Raw genomic sequence first — 18,160 nt, forward strand, 5'->3', positions numbered from 1 at the left:
TTCTAAACCTGTTTTTGCTTTGTCATTATGCGGTATTGTGTTGATGAGGGGGGATTTTTAATACAATTTAGAATAAGGCTGTAATGTAACAAAAGGTTGATAGTCAATGGGTCTGAATACTTTCCGAAGGCACTGTATTCCTAGACCTGTGATGGCGCATGAGGCCATGTTTTTGCATGCTATCTAGATTAAGTGATGTGTTTTTACCAGTCCTCTATAAAGCCTTCCAGATTCTGAACATATTAGTGTTCATATACCCTTGGTATGGAAATAAGGTGGTCTCTAAAAGATAAATTCTAACTGCAAGTGATCCTAGCCAACAGATTGGACCTTTTTTCTTAACTGATTATACCATAGCAGTACCCTATTTTGGACTGCTGCTGTATGCAGCAGTATAACATTATCCACTCATGCATGGACAACAGGAATGGAGTCAATGTCACATAGGTGTACATTTTGTGCATCCATGTTTGTGGGGTGTTTTACCCTGAAGTGGGGGACGATATAGTGTGTAGTACAGTAGACTGGTGATGAATTGCAGTTTTTACTACTGCTTTTATGCAGTGTTAAACACTCACCCAGCTCAAATTAGGATGGGAACGTAGGGTACACTCCCTCTCTTACACAATGCTCACATATTTCATATTATACACATTACTAGCGTTTCCCAAACTCAGTCCTTGGGTCCAAGTGGTGCAAGTTTAGTTTTTTTGCCCTAGAGCTAACCAGTTGATTCAACTAATCATCAAGCTTTGATAATTTGAATCTGCAGTGTAGTTTTAAGGCAAAAAACCAAAACGTGCATTCCTTCGAGGACCGAGTTTGGGAAACGCTGCATAATACACATGCATATGTCCCAAGCACTAATGCTTGGGACATGTGGCCTCGAGCTTAGTGTCAAAGCATTGGCCCTGCCATGGATGTGGCTTGTCTGTGTTTGCCTGTCTGCATCCATGGGGGAGATGCAGCTTGGGATGGTCCAGGGCCGTCCACCGCGACAAATTTGGAACCGTGGCAGGGATTACATTAAATGTCAACATAATGTCATGAGCTGTGTTAGGTTAAACGGTGCTAAGTGCCATGCAATTGATGTATCGGGTATAATTTGCATTGTTATGATGCGTTATGTATGGTCTGGTTGGGGAGGGGAGGTTTTATCTTGTATCCCTGATTTAGCCAATATACAGTTGAAGTCTGAAGTTTAATACACTTAGGTTGGAGTCATTAAAACTCGTTTTTCAACCACTGCACAAATTTATTGTTAACAAACTATAGTTTTGGCAAGTCTGTTAGGACATCTACTTTGTGCATGACACAAGTAATTTTTCCAACAATTGTTTACAGACAGATTATTTCACTTATAATTCACTGTATCACAATTCCAGTGGGTCAGAAGTTTACATACACTAAGTTGACTATGCCTTTAAACAGCTTGGAAAATTCCAGAAAATTATGTCATGGCTTTAGAAGCTTCTGATAGGCTAATTGACATCATTTGAGTCAATTGGAGGTGTACCTGTGGATGTATTTCAAGGCCTACCTTCAAACTTAATGCCTCTTTGCTTGACATCATGGGAAAATCAAAATAAATCAGCCAAGACCCCAGAAAAATAATTGTAGACCTCCACAAGTCTGGTTCATCCTTGGGAGCTATTTCCAAACGCCTGAAGGTACCACGTTCATCTGTACAAACAACAGTACGCAAGTATAAACACCATGGGACCACGCAGCCGTCATACTGCTCAGGAAGGAGACGCATTCTGTCTCCTAGAGATGAATGTACTTTGTTGCGAAAAGTGCAAATCAATCCCAGAACAACAGCAAAGGACCTTGTGAAGATGCTGGAGGAAACCGGTACAAAAGTATCTATATCCGCAGTAAAACGAGTCCTATATCGACATAACCTAAAAGGCCGCTCAGCAAGGAAGAAGCCACTGCTTCAAAACCGCCATAAAAAAGCCAGACTACGGTTTGCAACTGCACATGGGGACAAAGATCGTACTTTTTGGAGAAATGTCTTCTAGTCTGATGAAACAAAAATAGAACTGTTTGGCATAATGACCATCGTTATGTTTGGAGGAAAAAGGGGGATGCTTGCAAGCCGAAGGACACCATCCCAACCGTGAAGCACGGGGGTGGCAGCATCATGTTGTGGCGGTGCTTTACAAAATAGATGGTATCATGAGTCAGGAGAATTATGCGGATTATATTGAAGCAACATCTCAAGACAATCAGTCTTAAAGTTAAAGCTTGGTCGCAAATGGGTCTTCCAAATGGACAATGACCCCAAGCATGCTTCCAAAGTTGTGGCAAAATGGCTTAAGGACAACAAAGTCAAGGTATTGGTCATCACAAAGCCCTGACCTCAATCCTATAGAACATTTGTGGGCAGAACTGAAAAAGCGTGTGCGAGCAAGGAGGCCTACACAGGAGGCCTGACTCAGTTACACCAGCTCTGTCAGGAGGAATGGGCCAAAATTCACCCAACTTATTGTGGGAAGCTTGTGGAAGGCTACTCAAACTGTATGACCCAAGTTAAACAATTTAAAGGCAATGCTACCAAATACTAATTGAGTGTATGTAAACTTCTGACCCACTGGGAATGTGATGAAAGAAATAAAAGCTGAAATAAACCATTCTCTCTAATATTATTCTGACATTTCACATTTTTAAGTAAATTGGTGATCCTAATTTACCTAAAACAGGGATTTGTTACTAGGATTAAATGTCAGGAATTGTGAAACACTGAGTTTAAATGTATTTGGCTAAGGTGTATGTAGACTTCCGACTTCAACTGTATGTACTGAACAAAAATGTAAACGCGACAATTTGTTACAGTTCATATAAGGAAATCAGTCAATTGAAATATATTCATTAGGCCCTAATCTATGGATTTCACATGACTGGGAATACAGATATGCATCTGTTGGTCACAGATACCTTTAAAAGTTAGGGGTGTGGATCAGAAAAACTGTCAGTATCTGGTGTGACCATCATTTGCCTCATGCAGTGTGAATCATTTCCTTCGCATAGAGTGATTGTAGCCTGTGGAATGTTGTTCCACTCCTCTTCAATGGCTGTGCGAAGTTACTGGATATTGTCTGGAACATGATTGTCGATTCAGAGTGAACATGCTCAATGGGTGAGTATGCAGGCCATGGAACAACTGGGACATTTTCAGCTTTATTTCAGAACTTTCAATTCTCTGGCAATAGCTCTGGTAGACATAACTGCAGTCAACATGCCAATTGCACACTTCCTCAACTTGAGACATCTGTGGCATTGTGTTGTGTGACAAAACTGCACATTTTAGAGTGGCCTTTATTGTCCCCAGCACAAGGTACACCTGTTTAATAATCATGCTGTTTAATAAGCTTCTTGATATGCCACAGCTTTTAGGTGGATGGATTATCTTGGCAAAGGAGAAATACTCAGTAATGGATATGAACACATTTATGGCACAAAATTTGAGAGAAATAAGCTTTTTGTGCATATGGAACATTTCTGGGATCTTTTATTTTAGCTCATGAAACATGGGACCAACACTACATGTTTCATTATTATTTTTTCAGTGTAATTGAAATGTACTGTGCCTTGCGAAAGTATTCGGCCCCCTTGAACTTTGCGACCTTTTGCCACATTTCAGGCTTCAAACATAAAGATATAAAACTGTATTTTTTTGTGAAGAATCAACAACAAGTGGGACACAATCATGAAGTGGAACGACATTTATTGGATATTTCAAACTTTTTTAACAAATCAAAAACTGAAAAATTGGGCGTGCAAAATTATTCAGCCCCTTTACTTTCAGTGCAGCAAACTCTCTCCAGAAGTTCAGTGAGGATCTCTGAATGATCCAATGTTGACCTAAATGACTAATGATGATAAATACAATCCACCTGTGTGTAATCAAGTCTCCGTATAAATGCACCTGCACTGTGATAGTCTCAGAGGTCCGTCAAAAGCGCAGAGAGCATCATGAAGAACAAGGAACACACCAGGCAGGTCCGAGATACTGTTGTGAAGAAGTTTAAAGCCGGATTTGGATACAAAAATATTTCCCAAGCTTTAAACATCCCAAGGAGCACTGTGCAAGCGATAATATTGAAATGGAAGGAGTATCAGACCACTGGAAATCTACCAAGACCTGGCCGTCCCTCTAAACTTTCAGCTCATACAAGGAGAAGACTGATCAGAGATGCAGCCAAGAGGCCCATGATCACTCTGGATGAACTGCAGAGATCTACAGCTGAGGTGGGAGACTCTGTCCATAGGACAACAATCAGTCGTATATTGCACAAATCTGGCCTTTATGGAAGAGTGGCAAGAAGAAAGCCATTTCTTAAAGATATCCATAAAAAGTGTTGTTTAAAGTTTGCCACAAGCCACCTGGGAGACACACCAAACATGTGGAAGAAGGTGCTCTGGTCAGATGAAACCAAAATTGAACTTTTTGGCAACAATGCAAGACGTTATGTTTGGCGTAAAAGCAACACAGCTCATCACCCTGAACACACCATCCCCACTGTCAAACATGGTGGTGGCAGCATCATGGTTTGGGCCTGCTTTTCTTTAGCAGGGACAGGGAAGATGGGAAGATGGATGGAGCCAAATACAGGACCATTCTGGAAGAAAACCTGATGGAGTCTGCAAAAGACCTGAGACTGGGACAGAGATTTGTCTTCCAACAAGACAATGATCCAAAACATAAAGCAAAATCTACAATGGAATGGTTCATAAATGAACATATCCAGGTGTTAGAATGGCCAAGTCAAAGTCCAGACCTGAATCCAATCGAGAATCTGTGGAAAGAACTGAAAACTGCTGTTCACAAATGCTCTCCATCCAACCTCACTGAGCTCGAGCTGTTTTGCAAGGAGGAATGGGAAAAAATGTATCTCGATGTGCAAAACTGATAGAGACATACCCCAAGCGACTTACAGCTGTAATCGCAGCAAAAGGTGGCGCTACAAAGTATTAACTTAAGGGGGCTGAATAATTTTGCACGCCCAATTTTTCAGTTTTTGATTTGTTAAAAAAGTTTGAAATATCCAATAAATGTTGTTCCACTTCATTATTGTGTCCCACTTGTTGTTGATTCTTCACAAAAAAATACAGGTTTATATCTTTATGTTTGAAGCCTGAAATGTGGCAAAAGGTCGCAAAGTTCAAGGGGGCCGAATACTTTCGCAAGGCACTGTATGTACTCTGAATATAGTCCGGTTTATTTGAGATCAATAGAGTAAATGTATCAGATTTAAAGTAACATAATACCATAAATGAATTAATACTTTACATACCAAATATTTTGGGGGGATGTTATTCCGTCTGTTCTGTCTGTTTCTTTTAAACAATCATGTTAATCATCTGTAAATGTCAGTGTAGTTAGCTGTTTACTATCACCCTTTTGGTGCATCTCAATTTCTGGAATTTAAGTTAGATAACGAAGGTCATTTTTCATTAATATTGCATCTCTTTCACCCCTCTTCCAATAGAGCCCCACAGTGGAGGTGTCATAATACCCATAAAACCTAGCAGTCAAACAGGGAAATGGTTCCAATCGCCGGGGTAAGCCTACACAAAACACAGCCCTTATTTTAAGTGTTTCTAAAATTGGAACCATTTCCCTGTGACCACTAGGTTTTATGGGTATTATGACTCATACTGTGGTACTCTATTCAGATCTGTGAATGTGACCAGAGGAATGACCAATGTCCCAGTTACTGGTAGAGCTGCATTAAGCCAGCCAGAGGGGGCCAGTGTTATTAACTGTGTCAATTAGAGTTGTGTGGATCCACGGATTCTCACAGACAGTAATGGACTGTGAGGAGAAATTCCACTAAAGTGATTGGTCAGAGTTTTCAGAGTAGTGTCTGAATTATTTGATGGTCAACATTAACATGTTATGAAGTCTCTGAATCCTTAAACACAGTTCTCAAAGACCATGCCAAGAAGTCCCATATTTTAGCTTTTGCTTAAAGTCCAGAAGAGACCATAACTCACCATTGAGTGAATATACTGTGAATGTTACATATTTCCTGTGGTTATTTTTCGATTTGCATTTTGTGGTGTGTGTAATATGGCAGACTCATTAGATCCGAATCCACCTGCATCTCATAATGAATCACGCTGCCCTGATATTCCTCCAAGTCAAAAAGCGGGCTCATCAGTAGCGGCCACCATCAAACGGAGCTGTCCTGTCATCTGCCTGGCGTTGTTTAGCGACTGTCATGCTCTGTTACTCATGGCAGGAACCCATTTGAGCCTGACTAATGCAGACATAGCAGAAAGAGGCTGGGCGGCAGGGCTCAATGCATACTCTGCATTTGGTTTTATACACTGAGGTCACCGAGCCTCTGTATTTGTTAGCTGACTTCGGAACGCAGTGCAAGAATATTTTCTCTGGGTAGTCCGGTAAGAAAGACCTGAAACTGAATGCCATCCCTTTAGTTGATCATTTCTCCTTGATAGTATATAGAATGCTCATGGACAGGTAGACATGCTGACCTTGCTTCATTGATACAGATTGAAGTGGGCCATAGCTCCTAGTAATGCAGTCAACCAAGGTCAATGCCAACAACACTTAATGTCAATAAAAATGTTGCAGTGAATCAACATTCAACCTTTTTTAGGACTGTATGGCTTTTTCTCTTATTTGCTTATACTCCTCTCTCTCGTCTTGCTCAGACTCCCTCCCTCTCCGTTTCCTCTATTCGTGAGTCTATTTGTTGCCCGAGGTCAGTTTGTCATAGAGAGCACAAGCTTTTCTCACTTGGTCACGGTGATTCAATGATATGAGTGTATAAACAAGCGTATCAGGCAGGAATATGACATCTAGCTGTTCTCTTCCCCTCCTCTTCTCTCGCCCTTTCCCCCTCCCACAGATAGACATACTGTACCTCTCTCTCTCATACTCACACACACACTGTTTCCCTCCCGCTTTCTCTATCACACACAAACACACACACATTGTGGGAGTTCGCGTCCTCCTTGTGAGGTGGATTATTCCTGCCCTGGGAATCCCAGCCCAGCTCATTTTATCCTGAATCCCCTGAGATGTGACTCATTTTAAATTAAGATACCAAACAAGACAGCCTCGTTAAGGCGCACTGATGCACCCATTAGCATCAGCACTTTCCTCGTTAGACCCCGTATCAAGATTCTCTCCCACCAAATGATGTCCTGTCATTCCTTCACGCTGACTGGAAGGTTCAGGATTAATGTCAGATATGGCCACAGCTCACCACTGTTGTTATTCTCCAGTTATGGGACTGGTTGATTTCCTTCCTGTTTCAACTTTTATATGTGACACCCCCTTTGTCCGCCCCTCCCCCCTTTCCCCTACAAATGGCACTGCAGGGAAATACATCCATTGTTAGGATCCCCCTTGTTTTGATGCAGCATGACAGTCAAGTTGCATCAGTGATTCGTTCTGTGTTGGGGCATGAAAACCCTCTTCTTATCACCTCTCCTATGTTCATTCGGAGTTTACAGCTTTCTCTGCCTTGTAAAAAAGCCTGGTCCTTAGTCCCAACTTTATGGTTGACCATCAGGGTTGAGTTACATTAAAATTCCAGTCAACTCAAAAAGTGAACTAAATTCAAAATGAATGTCGTTGAAGAGAATTAGAATTTTTGTATTCTTGCTGAGTTGACTGGAATTGAAATGGAATTGACTGCAAACCTGTTGCCCATTGTCTCAAATTTACTGAGTTTATTGTGATGGTTATTTACACGTTTTCTTCATGTAAACTGCACCATTCAGCCCGACTGCTTATTACAACTTTAAAGGCCCAATGCAGCAGATTTTATCTCAATATCAAATCATTTCAGGGTAACAATTAATTACCTTACTGTGATTGTTTTCAATTAAGATGGTCAAAAAGCAACAAAATAATAGCTTCTTAGCAGAAAGCAATTTCTCAAGCAAGAGTTTTGCTAGAACTGTCTGGGAGTGATCTGAGTGGGGAGGGGAAAACGAGCTGTTATTGGAAGAGAGGTTTGAAACTCTCTTTCTTATTGGTCTATTAACTAATTAACCGCCTGGTGATGCCACATAGTTGTTTGAAATATATATAAAACACAGGAAAATCACGGTTTTGACTGCACTGGGCCTTTAATCACATGCTTCCCATATGCTTGCACAAAAGAGTGACAGAAACTGCCCTTGCATGTCCGGTATCATTTCAAGCTCTACCTGCTATTTTGTATGTTCTTTTTTGTGTACTATACTGTTTGTTCTTGTTATTTAAATGTATTGATGAATACATGGCACCTGTTCGGACTAAGCATGATCCGTGTCTTTCTGCCCGTCTGTCAGTTTGTGCTTTCTGCACTGTGGACTATGCTGTAGTGAGGTGGAAGGTTTTCCCTCTGTTTGAATACATTTCATTTATAATTTTTTTCATCGCCTTTCCCGCTACCTCTGGCCTTCAGTCAGTGGTCGTTTTATTCCTCGGAATGCAGAAAAAATGTTTTTTCTTAGTACTGAGAAGGTATGCTTTTCTGTCCCTCAGAATGCAGACAGTTGTTACGTTTTTGTGTCTCTTGTTAACATGCATCAATAATGTTCAGTATCCATGCCCCTGCATGCAGTAAGTTGCTTGTGCTATTTCTCCATCTTTCACCTACATCCTCCCCAGGACATCCTCTTCTTTCGGGGTTTCAGCTAAACCAATGATCTCCGCCCACCTACTGAGATGTTTGCTGTTGTCTATTGTCAGACCTTGAACTGTCTGTGATCAGTGATTTTCTCTCACTGTTATATTTTATGACTTTGAATACTGTTCAAAATGTTGACCACCCCCCTCCTCCCAAACAGGCTGTGAATTGTTAGAAAATCCATCAATGTTTTTCTGCACCCTGTTTGGCAAGAACTGAAGATATATTTTGGTCATTTTTTTCACACATTTCTCCTGTCTGATTCGAACACTTAATTATGCATCCCGCTAGCGGGACAACATCCGGTGAAGCTGGAGGGGGCGCAATTTAAAAAAATAATCATACAAATTATGGATATTAAACATTGAGGTACATACAAGTGTCTTATATCGGTTGAAAGCTTAAATTATTGTTAATCTAACTGCACTGTGCGATTTACAATACACATACACATGGTTAGCGAAATGCTTGTGCTTCTAGTTCCGACAATGTAGTAATAACCAACGAGTAATCTAACAATTCACAACAACTACCTTATACACACAAGTGTAAAGGGATGAAGAATATGTACATAAAGATATATGAATGAGTGATGGTACAGAACAGCATAGGCAAGATGCAGTAGATGGTATCGAGTACAGTATATACATATGAGATGAGGAATGTAGGGTATGTAAACATATAAAAGTGGCATTGTTTAAAGTGGCTAGTGATACATGTAGTACATAAAGTTGGCAAGATGCAGTATATGGTATAGAGTGCAGTATATACATATGAGAAGAGTAATGTAGGGTATGTAAACATTATATTAAGTGGCATTGTTTAAAGTGGCTAGTGATACATTTTTTACATCCATTTTTCCAATATTAGAGTGGCTGGAGTTGAGTCAGTATGTTGGCAGCAGCCACTCAATGTTAGTGGTGGCTGTTTAACAGTCTGATGGCCTTGAGATAGAAGCTGTTTTTCAGTCTCTCGGTCCCTGCTTTGATGCACCTGTACTGACCTCGCCTTCTGGATGATAGCGGGGTGAACAGGCAGTGGCTCGGGTGGTTGTTGTCCTTGATGATCTTTATGGCCTTCCTGTGACATCGGGTGGTGTAGGTGTCCTGGAGGGCAGGTAGTTTGCCCCGGTGATGCGTTGTGCAGACCTCACTACCCTCTGGAGAGCCTTACGGTTGTGGGTGGAGCAGTTGCCGCGCCTTCTTCAGCTGCTGCGCCTTCTTCAAAATGCTGTCTGTGTGGGTGGACCAATTCAGTTGGTCCGTGGTGTGTACGCCGAGGAACTTAAAACTTAGTACCCTCTCCACTACTGTCCCGTTGATGTGGATAGGGAGGTGCTCCCTCTGCTGTTTCCTGAAGTCCAAGATCCTCTCCTTTGTTTTGTTGACGTTGAGTGTGAGGTTATTTTCCTGACACCACACTCCGAGGGCCCTCGCCTCCTCCCTGTAGGCCGTCTCTTCGTTGTTGGTAATCAAGCCTACCACTGTAGTGTAGTCTGCAAACTTGATGATTGAGTTGGAAGCATGCATGGCCACGCAGTCGTGGGTGAACAGTGAGAACAGGAGAGGGCTCAGAACGAACCCTTTTGGGCCCCAGTGTTGAGGATCAGCGGGGTGGAGATGTTGTTACCTACCCTCAGCACCTGGGGGCGGCCCGTCAGAAAGTCCAGTACCCAGTTGCACAGGGCGGGCTCGAGACCCAGGGTCTCAAGCTTGATGACGAGTTTGGAGGATACTATGGTGTTAAATGCTGAGCTGTAGTCGATGAACAGCATTCTCACATAGGTATTCCTCTTGTCCAGATGGGTTAGGGCAGGGTGGTTGTGATTGCGTCGTCTGTGGACCTATTGGGGCGGTAAGCAAATTGGAGTGGGTCTAGGGTGTTGGGTAGGGTGTCGGTGGAGGTGATATGGTCCTTGACTAGTCTCTCAAAGCACTTCATGATGACGGAAGTGAGTGCTATGGGGCGGTAGTCGTTTAGCTCAGTTACCTTAGCTTTCTTGGGAACCGGAACAATGGTGGCCCTCTTGAAGCATGTGGGAACAACAGACTGGGATAAGGATTGATTGAATATGTCCGTAAACACACCAGCCAGCTGGTCTGAGCATGCTCTGAGGACGCGGCTGGGGATGCCATCGGCTGCAGTGAAGGAGAGTCCGCAGGTTTTGGTTGCGGGCCGTGTCAGTGGCACTGTATTGTCCTCAAAGTGAGCAAAGAAGTTGTTTAGTCTGTCTGGGAGCAAGACATCCTGGTCCGCGATGGGGCTGGTTTTCTTTTTGTAATCTGTGATTGACTGTAGACCCTGCCACACACCTCTTGTGTCTGAGCCGTTGAATTGCGACTCTACTTTGTCTCTAGACTGACGCTTAGCTTGTTTGATTGCCTTGCGGAGGGAATAGCTACACTGTTTGTATTCGGTCATGTTCCCGGTCACCTTGCCCTGGTTAAAAGCAGTGATTCGCGCTTTCAGTTTCGCGTGAATGCTGCCATCAATCCACGGTTTCTGGTTTGGGAATGTTTTAATAGTTGCTGTGGGTACGACATCGCCGATGCACTTGCTAATAAACTTGCTCACCGAATCAGCGTTTTCATCAATGTTGTTGTTTGACGCAATGCGGAACATATCCCAATCAATGTAATCGAAGCAATCTTGAGGCGTGGAATCAGATTGGTCGAACCAGCGTTGAACTCCTGAACACGGGATCTTCCTGTTTTATTCTCTGTCTATAGGCAGGGAGCAACAAAATGGAGTCGTGGTCAGCTTTTCCAAAAGGAGGGTGGGGGTGGGCCTTATATGCATCGCGGAAGTTAGAATATCAATGATCCAGGGTTTTACCAGCCCTGGTAGCACAATCGATATGCTGATAGAATTTAGAGAGACTTGTTTTCAGATTAGCCTTGTTAAAATCCTAAGCTACGAATGAATGAATGCAGCCTCAGGATATGTGGTTTCCAGTTTACACAGAGTCAAATAAAGTTTGTTCAGGGCCATCGATGTGTCTGCTTGGGGGGGGGGATTTATGCGGCTGTGATTATAATCGAAGAGAATACAGTAGCTATTACAGCAAAAGCATGCCATGCGATTGTTTGAGGACAGTGCCCCAAATCAAAATATTTTTCCACTGGCACAGGTTTAATAAATTCACAAATAGCGAAAAGTCTGTTTAGTTGGCGCCATCGAGTTGAGTAACCCGCTCGTTCAACATGCAGAGAAAGGAATACGAAAATCTACTCCTAAACTTTGTTTCAACAAGTCAAAATACGTTTCTATTTCCTCCTCAGATACTATAATATTGCTTACGGAAAGAAGTATGTTCAATAGGAAACCGATTTCAGCAGGTGCGTCTTGTCTTCATCGCGAGTCCAAACATGAATTTCCAAGACTGTGTCCCTGTACTAAAACTGATATTTCTTATTCGTTTTGGAAGTTACAAGCCTGAAACCTTGAACATAGCCTGCTGACACTCTGTGGAAGCCATAGAAATGGTGTCCTGGTAGCTAGAATTCAGTATGCCCTTATGCTTTCCATTGTAAGAACATGGTCTCTCCAAAAAAAAAAATTCTGGTTGGTTTTTCTTTGGATTTTCTCCTACCATATCTATTGTGTTATATTCTCCTACATTATTTTTTTTTCAATTTAAAGTTTTATTAAGTTTTCTTGTTTTTCATTCAACCAACAAAACACATTCCACATTCACAGATGTGACAGGCTTTTTTTTTTTTTTATAAAAAAATAAAAAATAAAAAAATAATAATACTTTTGAAAAAATAAAAATACAATTAAAATGAATGATAAAGTCAAATAAAAGCATTTATTTTTCTTAATCTATATATTTTCCTTGGTACATATATATATATATATACGTACATACATACATACATACATACGTACATACATACGCACATATACATACACATACACACATACGCACACGTACTAATAAACTAAATTAAAAAACATATAACACTTGCAGCAGCACTATCAAGGTTCTTATCAGCTATTTCAAGCATTCGCTGAGACGACGGGCCAATAATTATTTTTTAGGTTTTACAGTACCTTACACAACATGTATCTGCGCATTTCCCTAGTCACCCCGTTCACTCTGTCCAGTTTGAAATATAGTTGAATAGTGGAGACCAGAGTCTATCAAACTTGGGCTGTCTCTTGTGGAGGTCATAAGTGAGCTTTTCAAGAGGAAGAAAGTCAACAATCTGGTCAATCCACATTTTAAATGTAGGAGGGGTATTAGAGGCCCACAATAGAAGAATACATTTCTTAGCAAAGTATGTAATAGTCATAAGCAAATTTTCTCTGTCAGGATCAAGAACAAAGTCCTGCTGGGCATTAAGAAGATAGATACACGGGGTCATATCAAACTGTACCTCTAGTATTTTCTGTGCAGCAGTATGTACAGATTGCCAGAATCTGGCAATCTCCCTACAGCTCCAAAATACATGCATATAGGTTCCGCTTTCAGAGGTACATCTTTTACAGTTAGGAGACATATCTGTTTTCATTCTATGGAGTCTCAAAGGAGTATAATACAATTTGTACAAACATTTGTAATTAGATTCTTTCATTTTTACACTGGTAGAGGAGCAGTATACCCTGTCGCAAACCTCCGCCCATAACTCATCACTGATAGTCAGACCAAGGTCCTTTTCCCAGATTATTTTCAAAGGAGTAAAGGAGGAGCTTTCTTTCTCAGAAAGGAGTCTATAGATGTATGATATTTTGCCTTTAATGGATTGTGCTGTGACAAGAAGGGTTTCAACTTCATTCAACTGAGTTCTAAACCTCCTCTTGGAGGTAAATGAGGAAATTACATGTCTAATTTGAAGATATTTAAAAAAAATGGGATCTTGGCACCTCGAATTCACTGCAGAGCTCTTGAAAGGATTTCAATGTAGTGGTTTTCTGATGAAATAGGTCTGAAAAGGTCCTGATTCCTAGAGTATGCCAAAGATTAAAGTTGGCATCCCTCAGGGCTTTTGGCAAGTCTGGGTTACCTACTATAGGCAAGTGAGAACATATTTGGGAGGAAATGCCCAGGTATTTCTTACAGTCCCTCCACGCTAGTAGGGTGCTGTAAATCACAAAGGTTTTGGCTATGTTGCCCACTTCACTAAAGTTATTAATGAATATAATTGAGCTTAAGGGCAATGAACCACAGGATTGGGCTTCTATCTGAATCCACGTTGACTCTTGTCTGTTTGTGATCCATGTTAGCATGTTGCGGATTTGGGCAGACCAGTAGTACAGTTGAAGGGAGGGAAGGGCAAGACAAGATTAGATTCAGGTTTTGATAAAGTGGAAAACTTGATCCTAGGTTTTTTATTGCCCCATATACATTTGGTGATGCTTTGGTTAGTTGTTTTGAAGAAGGAAACTGGGAGATAGCATGGGAGCATCTGAAATAAGTAGTTTAGTCTAGGGAGGACGTTCATACGGATTACATTAATTCTTCCTACTAAGCTAATTGGGAGGGAGATCCAGGTTTGGAGATCGTTCTTGATTCGATCCAGGAGTGGAAGATAATTTTCCTTAAAAAGGCTATTCAGATCTGGTGTTATGAAGATCCCGAGGTATTGAAACCCCTGTGTTTTCCATTGGAAAGGACAAAGTGTCTTCATAGAGCTGGTGAGTGTAATATTGAGAGGGCAGACAGTGGATTTGTTAAAATTGATCTTATAACCTGAAAACTTGCCATACTGAGCAATTGTGTCTAAAATGAGAGGGAGGGATTTCTCAGGGTTGGATATGTAGAGCAAGACATCATCCGCGTAAAGCGAAATCTTGTGCTGCAGGCCACCTGCAGAAACACCCATAATACTTGGATTGCTCCTTATCAGCTCTGCCAGAGGCTCCGCCCCCAACAAGTAGAGCAGCGGGGACAGCGAGCACCCTTGTCTTGTGCCCCGTTCCAGAGGGAATCTGTCAGAGTTCAGTCCATTAGTAGTCACCATGGCATTTGGATGAGAGTATAGTGATTTGATCCATTTAATAAAATTTGGGCCCATATTGAACTTTTCTAAGACTGAAAACAGAAAGCTCCACTCCATCCTGTCAAACGCCTTCTCAGCATCCAGTGAAGCCAGCAGGACAGGGGTCTTTTGTGCGTTTACTTGATCAATAATATCAAAAAGACGGCGAATGTTATCAGAAGAGTATCTGTCTCTAATAAATCCAGTTTGGTCCGCTTTTATTATTTTGGGAAGAAGAGTGTTTAGTCTTTTGGCGAGCAATTTGGTAATTATTTTATAGTCGAAATCCAACAAGCTTATGGGCCGGAAGGACGAGCAGGATAGGGGGTCCTTGTCCTTTTTTAGCAACACTGTAATGCGAGCTGTGTGCATTGAGTCTGGGAGAACTCCGTTTTTGCAAAAATCTTCCAGCATTGGCATGAAGATAGGGCTGAGCTGGGGCCAAAAAGCTTTGTAGAACTCTCTGGGGAATCCATCTGGGCCTGGGGACTTATTAGGTGGCATGGAGGTAATTGCCTCCAGGATCTCCTCAGGAGTGAAGGGGGAGTTGAGATCTTCGTGGTGGGTCTCTGATAGTTTAGGTAGCGAGATTCCCTCTAGGAAAGAGTGGAGTTCTGCCTCCGTGTGTTTTCTCTCAGAGGTATATAGTTTGCAGTAAAAATCATGAAAAGTTAAATTGATATTTTTTGGGTCATATGTGACCTCGTCCTCTGCTGTTCGGATAGCCATGATTGTACGCTCTGACTGCTCCTTTTTTAATTGGTAAGCAAGCAATCTACTGGGCCTATTGCTATACTCATGGTATTTCTGTTTAGTAAAGAAAACTTTTTTTTTATCTCCCGAGTGTAGTCCAAATTCAGTTTGGCTTTGGCTGCTTTAAGATGACTCCAGGAAGTGCTGTCTAGGGATTGTTTATGTATTTTTTCACAGCATTCCAGCTCCCTCTCAAGATCTAGCCTGTGTGCTTCCATTGCTTTTTTCTTAGAGGAAGCATATGCAATTAGATGACCTCTTAGTGTGGCTTTAGCAGCGTCCCACATTGTGGCCGGAGAAACAGGAGAATCTTTATTGTCTTGTGTGTAGTTGTCTATCCATGTAGTTACCAATGTATGGAACTCGTCATTTGATAGCATGGAGGTGTTGAATTTCCAGCTCTTTAACCTCGGGATGTTTTTGCAGAGGTCAAAGCGGAGGTGGACAAAGGCGTGATCTGAAAGTGCTATGGGTCCGATTGTACATGTGGCTGAATTTATGAAACTCTTTGGGATAAAAATGTAATCTATACGGGAGTAGGTGTTATGGACATTAGAGTAGTATGTATAGTCCATAGATGAGCTATTATTCTCTCTCCAGATATCTATCAGTCCCATCTCTTTAGTAAGAGAGTTCAACATCTTTGCAGATCTAGAATTTGTGGTGGGGACTTGAGATGATTTGTCTAGGGTTGGGTTAAGGGTACAATTAAAATCTCCAGCCACCACGCCAAAGGAGACACAATGCTCATTGAACAGGGTTATGATTTTTGACATGAAGGCAGGAGTATCTGTGTTAGGGGCGTATATGTTTAATATAGTAATTGGTTGACCATATAGTGACCCAGTTATCAAAATCTCCCCTCCGGATCAGATATGTTTTTGTCAATTATGAATGGAACATTTTTATGGATAAGTATGGCTGTGCCTCTACTGTTTGATTTGAAAGATGAGAAATACACCTGTCCCACCCAAGCTCTGCGGAGTTTGGCATGTTCAGCATCACAGAGGTGTGTCTCTTGTAATAGCGCAATGTCTGCTTTTTCCTTTTTTAGAGCACATAGTATCTTTTTTCGTTTTATTGCATGTCCTAGACCATGGCAGTTCCATGTCAATAGATTTAATGTACTAGTCATCGTCATCGAGCAGCAATCAAACTTTAGTGCAAGTCATCGCTGGGTAAAAGTGGATAGTAATTACAGCTGCGTTCACATAAAAGGAAAATAAATGGTGTACATAAAATAATAATCTCTGAACACCCTAGCCGAGTTCCCAAACAACTCGACACATCCCGTTGGATCTATTACCCCCCCGCTCAGTCTCAATTCTGTGTTCCGAATAAAACAAAAACCGGGAACAGTTAGCAACGCACAACGTCTCCCTCTCCCCACCAAAGAAATGCCTCATCCTCTCCACCCCGCATTGAGTAAATAACACAGTTGCCCTCGTCCAGACCACAGTAAAAGAGGGGAGAAAAATAAAAATCAATAGCCCAGCCTACATATACCTCCCCCAAGGGACATAGGGAACCCCAGGTAATAATAGCAACAACAACAAAAAACAGGGAAATAAAAGTAGGCTGAAACATTAGTAGGCCTAGGTTAGGCTATACAGCCCACCCCTCTCAGTTAAAGGACAATAAATATAAATTGGATGCCTATAATGACATTTAGGGGGTGGATCTCTGGATATCGGCTATATGTCGTCTTACCTCCTTTAGTAATGGCATTAATCGCATTTAGTCATTGGTCTGTTTCTCATTGGCCAGGATTGTCTTTCAAAAAACGTTTTGCCTCTTCGGGAGTTTTGAAGTGTCGCAAGGCTCCTTGGTGAAGAATCCTGAGCTCGTTTGGGTATTTGAATCCCCTGAAGATGCCTCGGTCAATGGAGTATTTCTTCACTTCGTCAAATTCTCTGCGCTTTCGGCGTATTCCAGCTGACAGGTCCTGGTGTAAAGCGAGTTTGGTGTTTCCCACTGTGATGGTGTTGTTTTTCGCCGCCTGTAGGACTCGTTCCTTGTCGGTGAATCTCAGGAAACGTATGGTGATTGGGCGCGGTGGTTGTCCGGCTGCTGGTGGGGGCCTCAGTGCTCGGTGAGCTCTCTCGAGTTCTATGGGCTTGTCGGTGGGCAGGTGGAGCCACTCGGGAAGTTTGTCTTGCAGGTAGCGGATCAGTGGCATGTTTCCCTCTTCTTTTTCGCCCAGATTGAATAGAACACAATTATTCCTTCGCCCCCTGTTTTCCAGGTCCTCTGTTTTCTCTTCCAGATGCTCGATTTTCTTTTTAGCATATGCTATTGTTTCCATGGCATCTGTCAATAAGTTTTCCATGGATAGGATTCGCCCCTCTGCCTCGTCCAGGCGCCCCGCGTTTATGGTTATCTTGTTGTTGATGTCAGGCAAAGCGTTTTCCAGGATTGTCACCTTGCCCCCTATCGCACTGAGCTGAGAGTTAATGGCATCTAATTTGGTGTTTAGTTCTGTACGTTGGGATCTCAACTCAGAAAGGATGTCTTCGACAGAGTGCGAGGTTGGCATTCGTTGTGCCTCGTGGGGGAGCGGCTTCTCTTGCTCCTGGCTAATGGCGCTAGTTTTTTCTGAAGCTAGCTTCTTCTTGGAGGCTTTTTCCGTCGCTAATACTCGAGTCCGGGTAAAAATGTCACATGTAGTGTCTCCTTTTGTAGCCGCCATGACTTTTTCTTACTAAAGCTAAATGAGTGTGAACTTGGAGTGGAGTTAAGATTAGGAATTGGAAACTACTTGTG

This window comes from Oncorhynchus mykiss, chromosome 25 (assembly GCF_057628025.1).
Source record: "Oncorhynchus mykiss isolate SJ-2025 chromosome 25, ASM5762802v1, whole genome shotgun sequence".
Classification (NCBI taxonomy): Eukaryota; Metazoa; Chordata; class Actinopteri; order Salmoniformes; family Salmonidae; genus Oncorhynchus; species Oncorhynchus mykiss.